Consider the following 14,470-nt stretch of genomic DNA (forward strand, 5'->3'; position numbering starts at 1 on the left):
AGCAGTCTGGAACCAGGAGTCTGGAACAAGAGGGCTGGAACCAGAGGTCTGGAACCACAGGTCTGGAACCAGACGTCTGGAACCAGGAGTCCTGAACCAGGAGTCTGGAACCAGGAGTATCAAACCAGAGGTCTGGAACAAGAGTTCTGGAACCAGGGGTCTGGAACCTGGTGTCTGGAACCAGGCGTCTTGAACCAGAGGTCTGGAACCTGGGGTCTGGAACATGGAGTCTGGAACCAGAGGTCTGTAACCAGGAGTATGGAACCAGAGGTCTGGAAACAGGAGTCTTGAACCAGGAGTATGGAACCAGGGGTCTGGAACCAGAGGTCTGGAACCTGAGGTCAGGAACCAGAGGTCTGGAACCTTGGGTCTGGAACCTGGAGTCTGGAACCAGGGGCTCGGAACCAGGGGCTTTGAACCAGAGGTCTGCAACCAGAGGTCTGGAACCAGGGGTTTGGAACCTGGAGTCTGGAACCAGGAGTCTGGAACAAGGGCCTGGAACAAGAGAGGGCTTGAACCAGGGGTCTGAAACCAGAGGACTGGAACCAGGAGTCTGGAACCAGGAGTCTGGAACCAGGAGTTTGGAACCAGATGGCTGGAACCAGAGGTCTGGAAACACAGGTCTGGAACCAGAGATCTGGAACCAGGAGTCTGGAACCAGAGGTCTGGAACCAGGAGTCTGAAACCAGGAGTCTGGAACCACGAGTCTGGAACCAGAGGTCTGGAACCAGGAGTCTGGAACATGGAGTATCAAATCAGAGGTCTGAAACCAGAGGTCTGGAACATGGGGTCTGGAACCTGGGGTCTGGAACATGGAGTCTGGAACCAGAGGTCTGGAACCAGGAGTCTGGAACCAGAGGTCTGGAACCAGAGGTCTGGAACCTGGGGTCCGGAACCTGGAGTCTAGAACCAGGAGTCTGGAACACGGGGTCTGGAACCAGGGGTCTGGAACGAGGAGTCTGGAACCAGGAGTCTGGAACCAGAGGTCTGGAACCTGGAGTCTGGAACTAGAGGTCTGGAACCAGGAGTCTGAAACCAGGAGTCTGGAACCACGAGTCTGGAACCAGAGGTCTGGAACCAGGAGTCTGGAACCAGAGGTCTGGAACCTGGGGTCCGGAACCTGGAGTCTAGAACCAGTAGTCTGGAACCCGGGGTCTGGAACCAGGGGTCTGGAACCAGGAGTCTGGAACCAGAGGTCTGGAACCAGAGGTCTGGAACCAGGAGTCTGGAACCAGAGGTCTGGAACCATGAGTCTGGAACCACGAGTCTGGAACCAGAGGTCTGGAACCAGAGGTCTGGAACCAGGAGTCTGGAACCAGGAGTCTGGAACCTGAGGTCTGGAACCAGGAGTCTGGAACAGGGAGTCTGAAACCAGAGATCTGAAACAAAAAGTCTGGAACCAGTAGTCTGGAACCTGAGTTTTGGAACCAGAGGGCTGGAACCAGGAGTCTGGAACAAGAGGGCTGGAACCAGAGGTCTGGAACCACAGGTCTGGAACCAGAGGTCCGGAACCAGGAGTCCTGAACCAGGAGTCTGGAACCAGGAGTATCAAACCAGAGGTTTGGAACAAGAGTTCTTGAACTTGGGGTCTGGAACCAGGGGTCTGGAACCAGGAGTCTGGACCCAGAGGGCTGGAACCATAGGGCTGGAACCAGGAGCGTGGAACCAGAGGTCTTGAACCAGAGGTCTGGAACCAGGAGTCTGGAACCTGGAGACTGGAACCAGGAGTATGGAACCAGAGGTCTGGAAACAGGAGTTTTGAACCAGGAGTATGGAACCAGGGGTCTGGAACCAGAGGTCTGGAACCAGAGGTCTGGAACCTTGGGTCTGGAACCAGAGGTCTGGAACCAGGAGTGTGGAACCAGGAGTCTGAAACCAGAGATCTGGAACCAGGAGTCTGGAACCACGAGTCTGGAACCAGGGGTCAGGAACCAGAGGTCTGAAACCAGGAGTCTGGAACGAGAAATCTGGACCCTGGGGTCTGGAACCAGGAGTCTGGAACCAGGAGTCTGAAACCAGAGATCTGGAAAAAGGAGTCTGGAACCAGGAGTCTGGAACCTGAGGTCTGGAAGAAGGATTCTGGAACCAGAGGGCTGGAACCAGGAGTCTGGAACCAGAGGTCTGGATCCTGGAGTCTGAAACCAGAGGTCTGGAACAAGGAGTCTGGAACCAGGAGTCTGGAACCTGAGGTCTGGAACCAGGATTCTGGAACCAGAGGGCTGGAACCAGGAGCGTGGAACTAGAGGTCTTGACCAAGAGGTCTGGAACCAGGAGTCTGGAACCTGGAGCCCGGAACCAGGAGTATGGAACCAGAGGTCTGGAACCAGAGGTCTAGAACCGTAGGTCTGGAACCTGGAGTGTGGAACCAGGAGTTTGGAACCAGGGGCTTGGAACCAGAGGTCTGGAACCAGAGGTCTGGAACCAGGAGTTCGGAACCAGAGGCCTGGAACCAGAGGTCTGGAACCTGGGGTCTGGAACCTGGAGTCTAAAACCAGGAGTCTAAAACCGGGGTTCTGGAACCAGGGGTCTGGAACCAGGAGTCTGGAACCTGGGGTCTGGAACCAGGGGTCTGGAACCGGGGGTCTGGAACCAGGGGTCTGGAACCAGAGGTCTGGAACCAGGAGTCTGGAACCAGGGGTCTGGAACCAGAGGGCTTGAACCAGGGGTCTGAAACCAGAGGGCTGGAACCAGCAGTCTGGAACCAGGAGTCTGGAACAAGAGGGCTGGAACCAGAGGTCTGGAACCACAGGTCTGGAACCAGACGTCTGGAACCAGGAGTCCTGAACCAGGAGTCTGGAACCAGGAGTATCAAATCAGAGGTCTGGAACAAGAGTTCTGGAACCAGGGGTCTGGAACCTGGTGTCTGGAACCAGGCGTCTTGAACCAGAGGTCTGGAACCTGGGGTCTGGAACATGGAGTCTGGAACCAGAGGTCTGTAACCAGGAGTATGGAACCAGAGGTCTGGAAACAGGAGTCTTGAACCAGGAGTATGGAACCAGGGGTCTGGAACCAAGAATATGGAACCAGGGGCCTGGGACCAGAAGTCTGGAACCTGAGGTATGGAACCTCGGGTCTGGAACCTGGGGTCTAGAACCTGGAGTCTGGAAGCATGGGTTCTGAACCAGCGGCCTGGAACCAGAGGACTGGAACCAGAGGTCTGGAACCTGGGGTCCTGAACCTGGAGTCTAGAACCAGGAGTCTGGAACCCGGGGTCTGGAACCAGGGGTCTGGAACGAGGAGTCGGGAACCAGGAGTCTGGAACCAGAGGTCTGGAACCAGGGGTCTGGAACGAGGAGTCTGGGACCAGGAGTCTGGAACCAGAGGTCTGGAACCAGAGGTCTGGAACCAGGAGTCTGGAACCAGAGGTTCGGAACCAGGAGTCTGGAACCAGGAGTCTGTAACCAGAGATCTGGAACCAGGAGTCTGGAACCACGAGTCGGGAACCAGAGGTCTGGAACCAGAGGTCTGGAACCAGGAGTCTGGAACGAGAGATCTGGACCCTGGGTTCTGGAACCAGGAGTCTGGAACCAGGAGTCTGAAACCAGAGATCTGGAACAAGGAGTCTGGAACCAGGAGTCTGGAACCAGAGGTCTGGAACAAGGATTCTGGAACCAGAGGGCTGGAACCAGAGGTCTAGAACCTTAGGTCTGGAACCTGGAGTGTGGAACCAGGAGTTCGGAACCAGGGGCTTGGAACCAGAGGTCTGGAACCAGGAGTTCGGAACCAGAGGCCTGGAACCAGAGGTCTGGAACCTGGAGTCTAAAACCAGGAGTCTGGAACCGGGGTTCTGGAACCAGGGGTCTGGAACCAGGAGTCTGGAACCTGGGGTCTGGAACCGGGGGTCTGGAACCAGGGGTCTGGAACCAGAGGTCTGGAACCAGGAGTCTGGAACAAGGGATCTGGAACCAGAGGGCTTGAACCAGGGGTCTGAAACCAGGGGTCTGAAACCAGAGGGCTGGAACCAGCAGTCTGGAACCAGGAGTCTGGAACAAGAGGGCTGGAACCAGAGGTCTGGAACCACAGGTCTGGAACCAGACGTCTGGAACCAGGAGTCCTGAACCAGGAGTCTGGAACCAGGAGTATCAAACCAGAGGTCTGGAACAAGAGTTCTGGAACCAGGGGTCTGGAACCTGGTGTCTGGAACCAGGCGTCTTGAACCAGAGGTCTGGAACCTGGGGTCTGGAACAAGGAGTCTGGAACCAGAGGTCTGTAACCAGGAGTATGGAACCAGAGGTCTGGAAACAGGAGTCTTGAACCAGGAGTATGGAACCAGGGGTCTGGAACCAGAGGTCTGGAACCTGAGGTCTGGAACCAGAAGTCTGGAACCTTGGGTCTGGAACCTGGAGTCTGGAACCAGGGGCTCGGAACCAGGGGCTTTGAACCAGAGGTCTGCAACCAGAGGTCTGGAACCAGGGGTTTGGAACCTGGAGTCTAAAACCAGGAGTCTGGAACCGGGGGTCTGGAACCAGGAGTCTGGAACCAGGAGTCTGGAACAAGGGCCTGGAACAAGAGAGGGCTTGAACCAGGGGTCTGAAACCAGAGGACTGGAACCAGGAGTCTGGAACCAGGAGTCTGGAACCAGGAGTTTGGAACCAGATGGCTGGAACCAGCGGTCTGGAAACACAGGTCTGGAACCAGAGATCTGGAACCAGGAGTCCTGAACCAGGAGTCTGGAACATGGAGTATCAAATCAGAGGTCTGAAACCAGAGGTCTGGAACCTGGGGTCTGGAACCTGGGGTCTGGAACATGGAGTCTGGAACCAGAGGTCTGGAACCAGAAGTCTGGAACCAGAGGTCTGGAACCTGGGGTCCGGAACCTGGAGTCTAGAACCAGGAGTCTGGAACACGGGGTCTGGAACCAGGGGTCTGGAACGAGGAGTCTGGAACCAGGAGTCTGGAACCAGAGGTCTGGAACCAGAGGTCTGGAACCAGGAGTCTGGAACCAGAGGTCTGGAACCAGGAGTCTGAAACCAGGAGTCTGGAACCACGAGTCTGGAACCAGAGGTCTGGAACCAGGAGTCTGGAACCAGAGGTCTGGAACCTGGGGTCCGGAACCTGGAGTCTAGAACCAGTAGTCTGGAACCCGGGGTCTGGAACCAGGGGTCTGGAACCAGGAGTCTGGAACCAGAGGTCTGGAACCAGAGGTCTGGAACCAGGAGTCTGGAACCAGAGGTCTGGAACCATGAGTCTGGAACCACGAGTCTGGAACCAGAGGTCTGGAACCTGAGGTCTGGAACCAGGAGTCTGGAACAGGGAGTCTGAAACCAGATATCTGAAACAAAAAGTCTGGAACCAGTAGTCTGGAACCTGAGTTTTGGAACCAGAGGGCTGGAACCAGGAGTCTGGAACAAGAGGGCTGGAACCAGAGGTCTGGAACCACAGGTCTGGAACCAGAGGTCTGGAACTAGGTGTCCTGTACCAGGAGTCTGGAACCAGGAGTATCAAACCAGAGGTTTGGAACAAGAGTTCTTGAACTTGGGGTCTGGAACCAGGGGTCTGGAACCAGGAGTCTGGACCCAGAGGGCTGGAACCACAGGGCAGGAACCAGGAGCGTGGAACCAGAGGTCTTGAACCAGAGGTCTGGAACCAGGAGTCTGGAACCTGGAGACTGGAACCAGGAGTATGGAACCAGAGGTCTGGAAACAGGAGTTTTGAACCAGGAGTATGGAACCAGGGGTCTGGAACCAGAGGTCTGGAACCTGAGGTCTGGAACCTTGGGTCTGGAACCTGGAGTCTGGAACCAGGGGCTCGGAACCAGGGGCTTGGAACCAGAGGTCTGCAACCAGAGGTCTGGAACCAGGGGTCTGAAACCAGAGGACTGGAACCAGGAGTCTGGAACCAGGAGTCTGGAACCAGAGGGCTGGAACCAGAGGTCTGGAACCACAGGTCTGCAACCAGGGGTCTGGAACAAGGGGTCTGGAACTAGAGGGCTTTAACCAGGGGTCTGAAACCAGAGGACTGGAACCAGGAGTCTGGAACCAGAGGGCTGGAACCAGGAGTCTGGAACAGGGAGTCTGAAACCAGAGATCTGAAACAAAAAGTCTGGAACCAGTAGTCTGGAACCTGAGTTTTGGAACCAGAGGGCTGGAACCAGGAGTCTGGAACAAGAGGGCTGGAACCAGAGGTCTGGAACCACAGGTCTGGAACCAGAGGTCTGGAACCAGGAGTCCTGAACCAGGAGTCTGGAACCAGGAGTATCAAACCAGAGGTTTGGAACAAGAGTTCTTGAACTTGGGGTCAGGAACCAGGGGTCTGGAACCAGGAGTCTGGACCCAGAGGGCTGGAACCACAGGGCTGGAACCAGGAGCGTGGAACCAGAGGTCTTGAACCAGAGGTCTGGAACCAGGAGTCTGGAACCTGGAGACTGGAACCAGGAGTATAGAACCAGAGGTCTGGAAACAGGAGTTTTGAACCAGGAGTATGGAACCAGGGGTCTGGAACCAGAGGTCTGGAACCTGAGGTCTGGAACCAGAGGTCTGGAACCTTGGGTCTGGAACCTGGAGTCTGGAACCAGGGGCTCGGAACCAGGGGCTTGGAACCAGAGGTCTGCAACCAGAGGTCTGGAACCAGGGGTCTGAAACCAGAGGACTGGAACCAGGAGTCTGGAACCAGGAGTCTGGAACCAGAGGGCTGGAACCAGAGGTCTGGAACCACAGGTCTGCAACCAGGGGTCTGGAACAAGGGGTCTGGAACTAGAGGGCTTGAACCAGGGGTCTGAAACCAGAGGACTGGAACCAGGAGTCTGGAACCAGAGGGCTGGAACCAGAGGTCTGGAACCACAGGTCTGGAACAAGAGATCTGGAACCAGGAGTCCTGAACCAGGAGTCTGGAACATGGAGTATCAAATCAGAGGTCTGGTACCAGAGGTCTGGAACCTGGGTTCTGGAACCTGGCTTCTGGAACATGGAGTCTGGAACCAGAGGTCTGGAACCAGGAGTCTGGAACCAGGAGTATGGAACCAGAGGTCTGGAAACAGGAGTCTTGAACCAGGAGTATGGAACCAGGGGTCTGGAACCTGAGGTCTGGAACCAGAGGTCTGGAACCTTGGGTCTGGAACCTGGAGTCTGGAACCAGGGGCTCGGAACCAGGGGCTTGGAACCAGAGGTCTGCAACCAGAGGTCTGGTACCAGGGGTTTGGAACCTGGAGTCTAAAACCAGGAGTCTGGAACCGGGGGTCTGGAACCAGGGGTCTGGAACCAGGAGTCTGGAACCAGGAGTCTGGAACAAGGGGTCTGGAACCAGAGGGCTGGAACCTGAGGTCTGGAACCTTGGGTCTGGAACCAGGAGTCTGGAACCAGGGGCTCGGAACCAGGGGCTTGGAACCAGAGGTCTGCAACCAGAGGTCTGGAACCAGGGGTCTGAAACCAGAGGACTTTAACCAGGAGTCTGGAACCAGAGGGCTGTAACCAGAGGGCTGGAACCAGAGGGCTGGAACCAGGAGCGTGGAACCAGAGGTCTTGACCAAGAGGTCTGGAACCAGGAGTCTGGAACCAGACGTCTGGAAGCAGGAGTATCAAACCAGAGGTCTGGAACAAGAGTTCTGGAACCTTAGGTCTGGAACCTGGAGTCTGGAACCAGGCGTCTGGAACCGGGGGTCTGGAACCAGGGGTTTGGAACCAGGAGTCTGGAACCAGGAGTCTGGAACCGGGGGTCTGGAACCAGGGGTTTGGAACCAGGAGTCTGGAACCAGGAGTCTGGAACCAGGGGTCTGGAACCAGGGGTCTGGAACCAGGGGTCTGGAACCAGGAGTATGGAACCAGGGGTCTGGAACCAGAGGTCTGGAACCTGAGGTCTGGAACCAGAGGTCTGGAACCTTGGGTCTGGAACCTGGAGTCTGGAACCAGAGGCTCGGAACCAGGGGCTTGGAACCAGAGGTCTGCAACCAGAGGTCTGGAACCTGAGGTCTGGAACCAGGAGTCTGGAACAGGGAGTCTGAAACCAGATATCTGAAACAAAAAGTCTGGAACCAGTAGTCTGGAACCTGAGTTTTGGAACCAGAGGGCTGGAACCAGGAGTCTGGAACAAGAGGGCTGGAACCAGAGGTCTGCAACCACAGGTCTGGAACCAGAGGTCTGGAACTAGGTGTCCTGTACCAGGAGTCTGGAACCAGGAGTATCAAACCAGAGGTTTGGAACAAGAGTTCTTGAACTTGGGGTCTGGAACCAGGGGTCTGGAACCAGGAGTCTGGACCCAGAGGGCTGGATCCACAGGGCAGGAACCAGGAGCGTGGAACCAGAGGTCTTGAACCAGAGGTCTGGAACCAGGAGTCTGGAACCTGGAGACTGGAACCAGGAGTATGGAACCAGAGGTCTGGAAATAGGAGTTTTGAACCAGGAGTATGGAACCAGGGGTCTGGAACCAGAGGTCTGGAACCTGAGGTCTGGAACCTTGGGTCTGGAACCTGGAGTCTGGAACCAGGGGCTCGGAACCAGGGGCTTGGAACCAGAGGTCTGCAACCAGAGGTCTGGAACCAGGGGTCTGAAACCAGAGGACTGGAACCAGGAGTCTGGAACCAGGAGTCTGGAACCAGAGGGCTGGAACCAGAGGTCTGGAACCACAGGTCTGCAACCAGGGGTCTGGAACAAGGGGTCTGGAACTAGAGGGCTTTAACCAGGGGTCTGAAACCAGAGGACTGGAACCAGGAGTCTGGAACCAGAGGGCTGGAACCAGGAGTCTGGAACAGGGAGTCTGAAACCAGAGATCTGAAACAAAAAGTCTGGAACCAGTAGTCTGGAACCTGAGTTTTGGAACCAGAGGGCTGGAACCAGGAGTCTGGAACAAGAGGGCTGGAACCAGAGGTCTGGAACCACAGGTCTGGAACCAGAGGTCTGGAACCAGGAGTCCTGAACCAGGAGTCTGGAACCAGGAGTATCAAACCAGAGGTTTGGAACAAGAGTTCTTGAACTTGGGGTCTGGAACCAGGGGTCTGGAACCAGGAGTCTGGACCCAGAGGGCTGGAACCACAGGGCTGGAACCAGGAGCGTGGAACCAGAGGTCTTGAACCTGAGGTCTGGAACCAGGAGTCTGGAACCTGGAGACTGGAACCAGGAGTATGGAACCAGAGGTCTGGAAACAGGAGTTTTGAACCAGGAGTATGGAACCAGGGGTCTGGAACCAGAGGTCTGGAACCTGAGGTCTGGAACCAGAGGTCTGGAACCTTGGGTCTGGAACCTGGAGTCTGGAACCAGGGGCTCGGAACCAGGGGCTTGGAACCAGAGGTCTGCAACCAGAGGTCTGGAACCAGGGGTCTGAAACCAGAGGACTGGAACCAGGAGTCTGGAACCAGGAGTCTGGAACCAGAGGGCTGGAACCAGAGGTCTGGAACCACAGGTCTGCAACCAGGGGTCTGGAACAAGGGGTCTGGAACTAGAGGGCTTGAACCAGGGGTCTGAAACCAGAGGACTGGAACCAGGAGTCTGGAACCAGAGGGCTGGAACCAGAGGTCTGGAACCACAGGTCTGGAACAAGAGATCTGGAACCAGGAGTCCTGAACCAGGAGTCTGGAACATGGAGTATCAAATCAGAGGTCTGGTACCAGAGGTCTGGAACCTGGGTTCTGGAACCTGGCTTCTGGAACATGGAGTCTGGAACCAGGAGTCTGGAACCAGGAGTATGGAACCAGAGGTCTGGAAACAGGAGTCTTGAACCAGGAGTATGGAACCAGGGGTCTGGAACCAGAGGTCTGCAACCAGAGGTCTGGAACCAGGGGTTTGGAACCTGGAGTCTAAAACCAGGAGTCTGGAACCGGGGGTCTGGAACCAGGGGTCTGGAACCAGGAGTCTGAAACCAGGAGTCTGGAACAAGGGGTCTGGAACCAGAGGGCTGGAACCTGAGGTCTGGAACCTTGGGTCTGGAACCAGGAGTCTGGAACCAGGGGCTCGGAACCAGGGGCTTGGAACCAGAGGTCTGCAACCAGAGGTCTGGAACCAGGGGTCTGAAACCAGAGGACTTTAACCAGGAGTCTGGAACCAGAGGGCTGTAACCAGAGGGCTGGAACCAGAGGGCTGGAACCAGGAGCGTGGAACCAGAGGTCTTGACCAAGAGGTCTGGAACCAGGAGTCTGGAACCTGGAGTCTGGAACCAGGAGTATGGAACCAGAGGTCTGGAACCTTAGGTCTGGAACCTGGAGTCTGGAACCAGGGGTTCGGAACCAGGGGCTTGGAACCAGAGGTCTGGAAGCAGGAGTATCAAACCAGAGGTCTGGAACAAGAGTTCTGGAACCAGGGGTCTGGAACCTGGAGTCTGGAACCAGGCGTCTGGAACCGGGGGTCTGGAACCAGGGGTTTGGAACCAGGAGTCTGGAACCAGGAGTCTGGAACCGGGGGTCTGGAACCAGGGGTTTGGAACCAGGAGTCTGGAACCAGGGGTCTGGAACCAGGGGTCTGGAACCAGGGGTCTGGAACCAGGAGTATGGAACCAGGGGTCTGGAACCAGAGGTCTGGAACCTGAGGTCTGGAACCAGAGGTCTGGAACCTTGGGTCTGGAACCTGGAGTCTGGAACCAGAGGCTCGGAACCAGGGGCTTGGAACCAGAGGTCTGCAACCAGAGGTCTGGAACCAGGGGTTTGGAACCTGGAGTCTTAAAAAAGCTGTCTGGAACCGGGGGTCTGGAACCAGGGGTCTGGAACCAGGAGTCTGGAACCAGGAATCTGGAACAAGGGGTCTGGAACCAGAGGGATGAAACCAGGGGTCTGAAACCAGAGGACTGGAACCAGGAGTCTGGAACCAGGAGTCTGGAACCAGAGGGCTGGAACCAGAGGTCTGGAACCACAGGTCTGGAACCAGAGATCTGGAACCAGGAGTCCTGAACCAGGAGTCTGGAACATGGAGTATCAAATCAGAGGTCTGGAACAAGAGGTCTGGAACCTGGGGTCTGGAACCTGGGGTCTGGAACATGGAGTCTGGAACCAGAGGTCTGGAACCAGGAGTCTGGAACCAGAGGTCTGGAACCAGAGGTCTGGAACCAGGAGTCCTGAACGAGGAGTCTGGAACATGGAGTATCAAATCAGAGGTCTGGAACAAGAGGTCTGGAACCTGGGGTCTGGAACCTGGGGTCTGGAACATGGAGTCTGGAACCAGAGGTCTGGAACCAGGAGTCTGGAACCAGAGGTCTGGAACCAGAGGTCTGGAACATGGGGTCCTGAACCTGGAGTCTAGAACCAGGAGTCTGGAACCCGGGGTCTGGAACCAGGGGTCTGGAACGAGGAGTCTGGAACCAGGAGTCTGGAACCAGAGGTCTGGAACCAGGGGTCTGGAACGAGGAGTCTGGAACCAGGAGTCTGGAACCAGAGGTCTGGAAACAGAGGTCTCGAACCAGGAGTCTGGAACCTGAGGTCTGGAACCAGGAGTCTGGAACCAGGAGTCTGAAACCAGAGATCTGGAACAAGGAGTCTGGAACCAGGAGTCTGGAACCTGAGGTCTGGAACCAGGATTCTGGAACCAGAGGGCTGGAACCAGGAGCGTGGAACCAGAGGTCTTGACCAAGAGGTCTGGAACCAGGAGTCTGGAACCTGGAGTCTGGAACCAGGAGTATGGAACCAGAGGTCTGGAACCAGAGGTCTGGAACCTTAGGTCTGGAACCTGGAGTCTGGAACCAGGGGTTCGGAACCAGGGGCTTGGAACCAGAGGTCTGGAACCACAGGTCTGGAACCAGACGTCTGGAACCAGGAGTATCAAACCAGAGGTCTGGAACAAGAGTTCTGGAACCAGGGGTCTGGAACCTGGAGTCTGGAACCAGGCGTCTGGAACCGGGGGTCTGTAACCAGGGGTTTGGAACCAGGAGTCTGGAACCAGGAGTCTGGAACCAGGGGTCTGGAACCAGGGGTCTGGAACCAGGGGTCTGGAAACAGAGGTCTGGAACCAGGAGTCTGGAACCAGGGGTCTGGAACCAGAGGGCTTGAACCAGGGGTCTGAAACCAGGGGTCTGAAACCAGAGGGCTGGAACCAGCAGTCTGGAACCAGGAGTCTGGAACAAGAGGGCTGGAACCAGAGGTCTGGAACCACAGGTCTGGAACCAGACGTCTGGAACCAGGAGTCCTGAACCAGGAGTCTGGAACCTGGAGTATCAAACCAGGCATCTTGAACCAGAGGTCTGGAACCTGAGGTTTGGAACCAGAGGTCTGGAACCTTGGGTCTGGAACCTGGAGTCTGGAACCAGAGGCTCGGAACCAGGGGCTTGGAACCACAGGTCTGCAACCAGAGGTCTGGAACCAGGGGTTTGGAACCTGGAGTCTTAAAAAAGGAGTCTGGAACCGGGGGTCTGGAACCAGGGGTCTGGAACCAGGAGTCTGGAACCAGGAATCTGGAACAAGGGGTCTGGAACCAGAGGGCTTGAACCAGGGGTCTGAAACCAGAGGACTGGAACCAGGAGTCTGGAACCAGGAGTCTGGAACCAGAGGGCTGGAACCACAGGTCTGGAACCACAGGTCTGGAACCAGAGATCTGGAACCAGGAGTCCTGAACCAGGAGTCTGGAACATGGAGTATCAAATCAGAGGTCTGGAACAAGAGGTCTGGAACCTGGGGTCTGGAACCTGGGGTCTGGAACATGGAGTCTGGAACCAGAGGTCTGGAACCAGGAGTCTGGAACCAGAGGTCTGGAACCAGAGGTCTGGAACCTTGGGTCTGGAACCTGGAGTCTGGAACCAGAGGCTCGGAACAAGGGGCTTGGAACCAGAGGTCTGCCACCAGAGGTCTGGAACCAGGGGTTTGGAACCTGGAGTCTTAAAAAAGGAGTCTGGAACCGGGGGTCTGGAACCAGGGGTCTGGAACCAGGAGTCTGGAACCAGGAATCTGGAACAAGGAGTCTGGAACCAGAGGGCTTGAACCAGGGGTCTGAAACCAGAGGACTGGAACCAGGAGTCTGGAACCAGGAGTCTGGAACCAGAGGGCTGGAACCAGAGGTCTGGAACCACAGGTCTGGAACCAGAGATCTGGAACCAGGAGTCCTGAACCAGGAGTCTGGAACATGGAGTATCAAATCAGAGGTCTGGAACAAGAGGTCTGGAACCTGGGGTCTGGAACATGGAGTCTGGAACCAGAGGTCTGGAACCAGGAGTCTGGAACCAGAGGTCTGGAACCTGGGGTCCTGAACCTGGAGTCTAGAACCAGGAGTCTGGAACCAGAGGTCTGGAACCAGGGGTCTGGAACGAGGAGTCTGGAACCAGGAGTCTGGAACCAGAGGTCTGGAAACAGAGGTCTGGAACCAGGAGTCTGGAACCTGAGGTCTGGAACCAGGAGTCTGGAACCAGGAGTCTGAAACCAGAGATCTGGAACAAGGAGTCTGGAACCAGGAGTCTGGAACCTGAGGTCTGGAACCAGGATTCTGGAACCAGAGGGCTGGATCCAGGAGCGTGGAACCAGAGGTCTTGACCAAGAGGTCTGGAACCAGTGGTCTGGAACCTGGAGTCTGGAACCAGGAGTATGGAACCAGAGGTCTGGAACCAGAGGTCTGGAACCTTAGGTCTGGAAACTGGAGTCTGGAACCAGGGGTTCGGAACCAGGGGCTCGGAACCAGAGGTCTGGAACCACAGGTCTGGAACCAGACGTCTGGAACAAGGAGTATCAAACCAGAGGTCTGGAACAAGAGTTCTGGAACCAGGGGTCTGGAACCTGGAGTCTGGAACCAGGCGTCTGGAACCGGGGGTCTGGAACCAGGGGTTTGGAACCAGGGGTTTGGAACCAGGAGTCTGGAACCAGGAGTCTGGAACCAGGGGTCTGGAACCAGAGGTCTGGAACCAGGAGTCTGGAACCAGGGGTCTGGAACCAGGGGTCTGAAACCAGAGGGCTGGAACCAGCAGTCTGGAACCAGGAGTCTGGAACAAGAGGGCTGGAACCAAAGGTCTGGAACCACAGGTCTGGAACCAGACGTCTGGAACCAGGAGTCCTGAACCAGGAGTCTGGAACCTGGAGTATCAAACCAGGCAACTTGAACCAGAGGTCTGGAACCTGGGGTCTGGAACCTGGAGTCTGGAACCAGGCGTCTTGAACCAGAGGTCTGGAACCTGGGGTCTGGAACATGGAGTCTGGAACCAGAGGTCTGGAACCAGAGGTCTGGAACCAGGAGTCTGGAACCAGGAGTCTAGACCCTGGGGTCTGGAACCAGGAGTCTGGAACCAGGAGTCTGAAACCAGAGATCTGGAACAAGTAGTCTGGAACCAGGACTCTGGAACCAGAGGTCTGGAACCAGGAGTCTGGATCCAGAGGGCTGGAACCAGAGGGCTGGAACCAGGAGCGCGGAACCAGAGGCCTTGACCAAGAGGTCTGGAACCAGGAGTCTGGAACCTGGAGTCTGGAACCAGGACTATGGAACCAGAGGTCTGGAACCAGAGGTCTTGAACCTGGAGTCTGGAACCAGGGGTTCGGAACCAGGGGCTTGGAACCAGAGGTCTGGAACCAGAGGTCTGGAACCAGGGGTTCGGAACCAGAGGCCTGGAACCAGAGGTCTGGAACCAAAGGTCTGGAACCTGGGGA

The sequence above is a fragment of the Telmatherina bonti genome (assembly GCF_933228915.1).
Source record: "Telmatherina bonti genome assembly, chromosome: 2".
NCBI classification, from domain to species: Eukaryota; Metazoa; Chordata; class Actinopteri; order Atheriniformes; family Telmatherinidae; genus Telmatherina; species Telmatherina bonti.